The 7,556-nt window shown below is 68.6% G+C and overlaps 1 protein-coding gene across 4 annotated transcripts in view; it reads left to right on the top strand.

Moving 5' to 3' along the window:
• The first annotated feature begins 1,453 nt into the window (after positions 1–1,453).
• cul2 (cullin 2) overlaps positions 1,454–7,556 on the top strand; it is a 96,583-nt gene continuing 90,480 nt past the window's right edge. For 3 of the 4 annotated variants that reach the window (XM_059639334.1, XM_059639328.1, XM_059639322.1), the window contains exon 1: positions 1,455–1,656. The gene's annotated coding sequence lies outside the window, so the exon portion shown is untranslated. Of the gene's footprint in view, positions 1,657–7,556 lie in introns of all 4 variants that reach the window. The other variant, XM_059639325.1, reaches the window with a different exon arrangement.

Genomic DNA, 7,556 nt, shown 5'->3' with positions numbered 1-7,556 from the left:
GAGTGAGTGTGATCCGGATTGAGTGTGTGAGTTTGTGAGAGTGATCCAGATTGCGTGTGTGAGTGAGTGTGATCGGGACTGAGTGTGTGAATGAGTGAGTGAGTGTGATCCGGATTGAGTGTGTCAGTGCGTGTGATCCGGATTGAGTGTTTGAGTGAGTGAGTGTAATCCGGATTGAGTGAGTGAGTGAGTGTGATCTGGATTGAGTGTGATTGAGTGAATGTGATCTGGATTGATTGATTGAGTGAGTGTGAGTGTGATCGGGATTGAGTGTGTGAATGAGTGAGTGAGTGTGATCCAGATTGAGTGTTTGAGTGAGTGAGTGTGATCTGGATTGAGTGTGTGAGTTTGATTGGGATTGAGCGTGTGAGTTTGATTGCGATTGAGTGTGTGAGTGAGTGAGTGTGATCCGGATTGAGTGTGAGAATGAGTGAGTGCGTGTGATCTGGATTGAGTGTGTGAATGACTGAGTGAGTGCGATCCGGATTGAGTGAGTGAATGACTGAGTGAGTGCGATCCGGATTGAGTGAGTGAGTGAGAGAGATCCGGATTGAGTGTGTGAATGAGTGAGTGAGTGTGATCCGGATTGAGTGTGTGTGAGATCCGGATTGAGTGAGTGAGTGTGATCCGGATTGAGTGTGTGTGAGTGTGAGCCGGATTGAGTGTGTGAGTGAGTGAGTGAGTGTGAACCGGATTGAGTGTGAGTGTGATCCGGATTGACTGAGTGAGTGTGATCCGGATTGAGTGAGTGAGTGACTGCAATCCGGATTGAGTGAGTGTGATCCGGATTGAGTGTGTGAGTGAGTGAGTGAGTGTGAACCGGATTGAGTGTGAGTATGATCCGGATTGAGTGAGTGAGTGACTGCAATCCGGATTGAGTGAGTGTGATCCGGATTGAGTGAGTGAGTGTGATCCGTGTTGAGTGTGTGAGTGAGTGAGTGTGATCCGGATTGAGTGAGTGTGATCCAGATTGAGTAAATGAGTGCGATCCGGATTGAGTGTGTGAATGAGTGAGTGAGTCTGATCCGGATTGAGTGTGTGAATGAGTGAGTGAGTGTGATCCGGATTGAGTGTGAGTGTGAGCCGGATTGAGTGTGTGTGTGTGTGTGATCCGGATTGAGTGTGTGTGAGTGAGTGTGATCCGGATTGAGTGTTTGTGAGTGAGTGTGAGCCGGATTGAGTGTGTGTGAGTGAGTGTGATCCGGATTGAGTGTTTGTGAGTGAGTGTGAGCCGGATTGAGTGTGTGTGAGTGAGTGTGATCCGGATTGAGTGTTTGTGAGTGAGTGTGAGCCGGATTGAGTGTTTGTGAGTGAGTGTGATCCGGATTGAGTGTGTGTGAGTGAGTGTGATCCGGATTGAGTGTTTGTGAGTGAGTGTGAGCCGGATTGAGTGTGTGTGAGTGAGTGTGATCCGGATTGAGTGTGTGTGAGTGAGTGTGATCCGGATTGAGTGTTTGTGAGTGAGTGTGAGCCGGATTGCCAGGCGGACAGGGGTCGCTCTCTCTCTCTCTCCGTGTGTGTCAGTCCGGGAGCCGCGGTTGCCGCACACACTCACACTGAGACTGAGAGAGACGCCGCTGGGAACAGCCCAGCCCCGGAGCCGAGCGGCCGCCGTGGATTCAGCGAAGACGATCAGTTGGAGGCCGGGCTCGGACGGTGAGGAGCTCGGTGCGGGACACGGTCGGCGTTTTTGTGAACGGGTAGCCGGCTGTCTGCCTGGGCCCCAGGCCGTCCTGGCCCTGCCGGGGAGGGGGAGGATGCGGCCTGTCGGCCCCCGGTGTCAGTTTAACGGTGACTCGGCGCCTTCGGGTTGCTCTCGGGCTGGGCCTGAGCGGAGAGGCCGCGGCGGGGGTGCCGGCTGTTGTAGGAGGTTTCAAAGCCTGTGTCCAGGGCCAGTGTCTCGTTGAAGGGCACGGGAGGCGCCCCGGGGCCGGGCCAGGCCAGGGCTGGGCTGTGGAAAGAAGCTTCAGGGGTCGGGAGCAAACAGCTGAGAATTAAACATCATGTCACTTTACCCGCCCTCCTCTGCCCCAACTCTCACCTGCACACCCTCCCCCCCCCTTCCCCCCCCCCCACGTTCCCCCCCTTCCCCCCCCCCCCACGTTCCCCCCCTTCCCCCCCCCCCCACGTTCCCCCCCTTCCCCCCCCCCACGTTCCCCCCCTTCCCCCCCCCCCACGTTCCCCCCCTTCCCCCCCCCACGTTCCCCCCCCCGTTCCCCCTCATCCCCCCCCCGTTCCCCCTCATCCCCCCCCCGTTCCCCCTCATCCCCCCCCCGTTCCCCCTCATCCCCCCCCGTTCCCCCTCATCCCCCCCCGTTCCCCCTCATCCCCCCCGTTCCCCCTCATCCCCCCCCCGTTCCGCCTCATCCCCCCCCCGTTCCCCCTCATCCCCCCCCCCGTTCCCCCTCATCCCCCCCCGTTCCCCCTCATCCCCCCCCCGTTCCCCCTCATCCCCCCCCCGTTCCCCCTCATCCCCCCCCCGTTCCCCCTCATCCCCCCCCGTTCCCCCTCATCCCCCCCGTTCCCCCTCATCTCCCCCCCGTTCCCCCTCATCCACCCCCCCCGTTCCCCCTCATCCACCCCCCCGTTCCCCCTCATCCACCCCCCCCGTTCCCCCTCCCCGTCCCCCCCCCGTCCCCCCCCCGTCCCCCCCCCGTCCCCCCCCCGTTCCCCCCCCGTGTTCCCCCCCCCGTGTTCCCCCCCCCCCGTGTTCCCCCCCCCCCGTGTTCCCCCCCCCCGTGTTCCCCCCCCCGTTCCCCCCCCCCGTGTTCCCCCCCCCGTGTTCCCCCCCCCCGTGTTCCCCCCCCCCGTGTTCCCCCCCCCCGTGTTCCCCCCCCCCCGTGTTCCCCCCCCCCCCGTGTTCCCCCCCCCCGTGTTCCCCCCCCCCCGTGTTCCCCCCCCCCCGTGTTCCCCCCCCCCCGTGTTCCCCCCCCCCGTGTTCCCCCCCCCGTGTTCCCCCCCCCCGTGTTCCCCCCCCCGTGTTCCCCCCCCCGTGTCCCCCCCCCCGTGTCCCCCCCCCCCGTGTCCCCCCCCCCGTGTTCCCCCCCCCCGTGTTCCCCCCCCCCGTGTTCCCCCCCCCGTGTTCCCCCCCCCCGTGTTCCCCCCCCCCGTGTTCTCCCCCCCCCGTGTTCTCCCCCCCCCCGTGTTCTCCCCCCCCCGTGTTCTCCCCCCCCCGTGTTCTCCCCCCCCCGTGTTCCCCCCCCCCGTGTTCCCCCCCCCCGTGTTCTCCCCCCCCCGTTCCCCCCCCCCCCGTTCCCCCCCCCCCCGTTTTCCCCCCCCCGTTTTCCCCCCCCCCGTTTTCCCCCCCCGTTCCCCCCCCCCGTTTTCCCCGTTCCCCCCCCCCGTTCCCCCCCCCCGTTGTTCCCCCCCCCGTTCCCCCCCCCATTTCCCCCCCCGTTTCTCCCCCCCCCCGTTTCCCCCCCCGTTTCCCCCCCCCGTTTCCCCCCCCCGTTTCTCCCCCCCCCGTTTCCCCCCCCCCCGTTTCCCCCCCCCCCGTTTCCCCCCCCCCCGTTTCCCCCCCCCCGTTTCCCCCCCCGTTTCCCCCCCCGTTTCCCCCCCCCCGTTTCCCCCCCCGTTTCCCCCCCCGTTCCCCCTCATCCCCCCCCCGTTCCCCCTCATCCCCCCCCGTTCCCCCTCATCCCCCCCCGTTCCCCCTCATCTCCCCCCCCGTTCCCCCTCATCTCCCCCCCAGTTCCCCCTCATATCCCCCCCCGTTCCCCCTCATATCCCCCCCCGTTCCCCCTCATATCCCCCCCCGTTCCCCCTCATATCCCCCCCCGTTCCCCCTCATCTCCCCCCCAGTTCCCCCTCATCCCCCCCCGTTCCCCCTCATCCCCTCCCCCCGTTCCCCCTCATCACCTCCCCCCGTTCCGCCTCATCCCCCCCGTTCCCCCTCATCCCCCCCTCATCCCCCCCGTTCCCCGTCATCCCCCCCGTTCCCCGTCATCCCCCCCGTTCCCCGTCATCCCCCCCGTTCCCCCTCATCCCCCCGTTCCCCCTCATCCCCCCCCGTTCCCCCTCATCCCCCCCGTTCCCTCTCATCCCCTCCCCCCGTTCCCCCTCAACCCCCCCGTTCCCCCTCATCCCCTCCCCATCCCCCCTCGTCCCCTCCCCATCCCCCCTCGTCCCCTCCCCATCCCCCCTCGTCCCCTCCCCATCCCTCCCCGTTCCCTCCCCATCCCCCCCCGTTCCCTCCCCATCCCCCCCCGTTCCCCCTCATCCCCTCCCCCCTTCCCCCTCATCCCCTCCCCCCGTTCCCCCTCATCCCCCCGTTCCCCCTCATCCCCTCCCCCCGTTCCCCCTCATCCCCTCCCCCCGTTCCCCCTCATCCCCCCGCCGTTCCCCCTCATCCACCCCCGGTCCCCCTCATCCCCCCCCTCATATTCCCCCCTCATCCCCCCCCTCATATTCCCCCCTCATCCCCCCGTTCCCCCTCATCCCCCCCCGTTCCCCCTCATCCCCCCCCGTTCCCCCTCATCCCCCCCCGTTCCCACTCATCCCCCCCGTTCCCCCTCATCTCCCCCGTTCCCCCTCATCCCCTCCCCCCTCCCCCCTCATCCCCCTCCCCCCTCATCCCCTCCCCCCTCATCCCCTCCCCCCCTCCCCCCTCATCCCCTCCCCCCGTTCCCCCTCATCCCCTCCCCCGTTCCCCCTCATCCCCTCCCCCGTTCCCCCTCATCCCCTCCCCCGTTCCCCCTCATCCCCTCTCATCCCCCCGCCGTTCCCCCTCATCCCCCCCCGTTCCCCCTCATCTCCCCACCCCGTTCCCCCTCATCTCCCCACCCCGTTCCCACACACCCCCCCCGTTCCCACTCACCCCCCCCGTTCCCCCTCATCTCCCCCCCCGTTCCCCCTCATCTCCCCCCCGTTCCCCCTCATCTCCCCCACCCGTTCCCCCTCATCTCCCCCCCGTTCCCCCTCATCTCCCCCCCGTTCCCCCTCATCCCCCCCTCATATTCCCCCCTCATCCCCCCCCTCATATTCCCCCCTCATCCCCCCCTCATATTCCCCCCTCATCCCCCCCCTCATATTCCCCCCTCATCCCCCCCTCATCCCCCCCTCATCCCCCCCGTTCCCCCTCATCTCCCCCCCCCGTTCCCCCTCATCCCCCCCCGTTCCCCCTCATCCCCCCCCGTTCCCCCTCATCCACCCCCCCGTTCCCCCTCATCCACCCCCCCGTTCCCCCTCATCACCCACCCCCGTTCCCCCTCATCCCCCACCCCCGTTCCCCCACCCCCGTTCCCCCACCCCCGTTCCCCCACCCCCGTTCCCCCACCCCCGTTCCCCCACCCCGTTCCCCCACCCCGTTCCCCCACCCCGTTCCCCCACCCCCGTTCCCCCTCATCCCCCACCCCCGTTCCCCCTCATCCCCCACCCCCGTTCCCCCTCATCCCCCACCCCCGTTCCCCCTCATCCCCCACCCTGTTCCCCCACCCCCGTTCCCCCTCATCCCCCCCGTTCCCCCTCATCCCCTCCCCGTTCCCCCTCATCCCCTCCCCATTCCCCCCATCCCCTCCCCATTCCCCCCATCCCCTCCCCATTCCCCCTCATCCCCTCCCCATTCCCCCTCATCCCCTCCCCATCCCCCCCTCGTTCCCCCTCATCCCCTCCCCCCGTTCCCCCTCATCCCCCCGTTCCCCCTCATCCCCTCCGCCCGTTCCCCCTCATCCCCTCCCCCCGTTCCCCCTCATCCCCCCGCCGTTCCCCCTCATCCCCCCCCGTTCCCCCTCATCCCCCCCTCATATCCCCCCCTCATCCCCCCCTCATCCCCCCCTCATCCCCCCCTCATCCCCCCCTCATCCCCCCTCATCCCCCCCTCATCCCCCCCGTTCCCCCTCATCCCCCCCTGTTCCTCCTCATCTCCCCCCCGTTCCCCCTCATCCCCTCCCCCCGTACCCCCTCATCCCCTCCCCCCGTAACCCCTCATCCCCTCCCCCCGTTCCCCCTCATCCCCTCCCCCCGTTCCCCCTCATCCCCTCCCCCCGTACCCCCTCATCCCCTCCCCCCGTTCCCCCTCATCCCCTCCCCGTTCCCCCTCATCCCCTCTCATCCCCCGCCGTTCCCCCTCATCCCCCCCGTTCCCCCTCATCTCCCCCCCCGTTCCCCCTCATCTCCCCCCCCGTTCCCCCTCACCCCCCCGTTCCCCCTCATCCCCCCCCCGTTCCCCCTCATCCCCCCCCGTTCCCCCTCATCCCCCTACCCCGTTTCCCCTCATCCCCCCCCGTTTCCCCTCGTTCCCCCCCCGTTCCCCCCCCGTTCCCCCCCCGTTCCCCCTCATCCCTCCCCCGTTCCCCCTCATCCCCCCCCGTTCCCCCTCATCCCCCCCGTTCCCCCTCATCCCCCCCCGTTCCCCCTCATCCCCCCCCCGTTCCCCCTCATCCCCCCCCCGTTCCCCCTCATCCCCCCCCGTTCCCCCTCATCCCCCCCGTTCCCCCTCATCCCCCCCCGTTCCCCCTCATCCCCCCCCCGTTCCCCCTCATCCCCCCCCGTTCCCCCTCATCCCCCCCCCGTTCCCCCTCATCCCCCCCCGTTCCCCCTCATCCCCCCCCCGTTCCCCCTCATCCCCTCATCCCCCCCCGTTCCCCCTCATCCCCCCCCGTTCCTCCTCATCCCCCCCCGTTCCTCCTCATCCCCCCCCCGTTCCTCCTCATCCCCCCCCCGTTCCTCCTCATCCCCCCCCGTTCCTCCTCATCCCCCCCGTTCCTCCTCATCCCCCCCCGTTCCCCCTCATCCCCTCCCCCCGTTCCCCCTCATCCCCTCTCATCCCCCCGCCGTTCCCCCTCATCCCCCCCGTTCCCCCTCATCCCCTCCCCCCCTCCCCCCGTTCCCCCTCATCCCCCCCGTTCCCCCTCATCCCCCCCGTTCCCCCTCATCCCCCCCGTTCCCCCTCATCCCCACCGTTCCCCCTCATCCCCCCCGTTCCCCCTCATCCCCTCCCCCCGTTCCCCCCATCCCCCCCCGTTCCCCCTCATCCCCTCCCCGTTCCCCCTCATCCCCTCCCCCTTCATCCCCTCCCCCCGTTCCCCCTCATCCCCTCCCCCCGTTCCCCCTCATCCCCTCTCATCCCCCCGCCGTTCCCCCTCATCCCCCCCGTTCCCCCTCATCTCCCCCCCGTTCCCCCTCATCTCCCCCCCGTTCCCCCTCATCTCCCCCCCATTCCCCCTCATCTCCCCCCGTTCCCCCTCATCTCCCCCCGTTCCCCCTCATCTCCCCCCGTTCCCCCTCATCCCCCCCCGTTCCCCCTCATCTCCCCCCCCGTTCCCCCTCATCTCCCCCCCCGTTCCCCCTCATCTCCCCCCCGTTCCCCCTCATCTCCCCCCCCGTTCCCCCTCATCCCCCCCCCGTTCCCCCTCATCCCCTCTCATCCCCCCCCGTTCCCCCTCATCCCCCCCGTTCCCCCTCATCCCCCCCGTTCCTCCTCATCCCCCCCCCGTTCCTCCTCATCCCCCCCGTTCCTCCTCATCCCCCCCCGTTCCCCCTCATCCCCTCCCCCCGTTCCCCCTCATCCCCTCTCATCCCCCCGCCGTTCCCCCTCATCCCCCCCGTTCCCCCTCATC

Source organism: Stegostoma tigrinum, chromosome 2 (genome assembly GCF_030684315.1).
Source record: "Stegostoma tigrinum isolate sSteTig4 chromosome 2, sSteTig4.hap1, whole genome shotgun sequence".
Lineage (NCBI taxonomy): Eukaryota > Metazoa > Chordata > Chondrichthyes > Orectolobiformes > Stegostomatidae > Stegostoma > Stegostoma tigrinum.
This window is presented reverse-complemented; position numbering and strand designations above follow the sequence as displayed.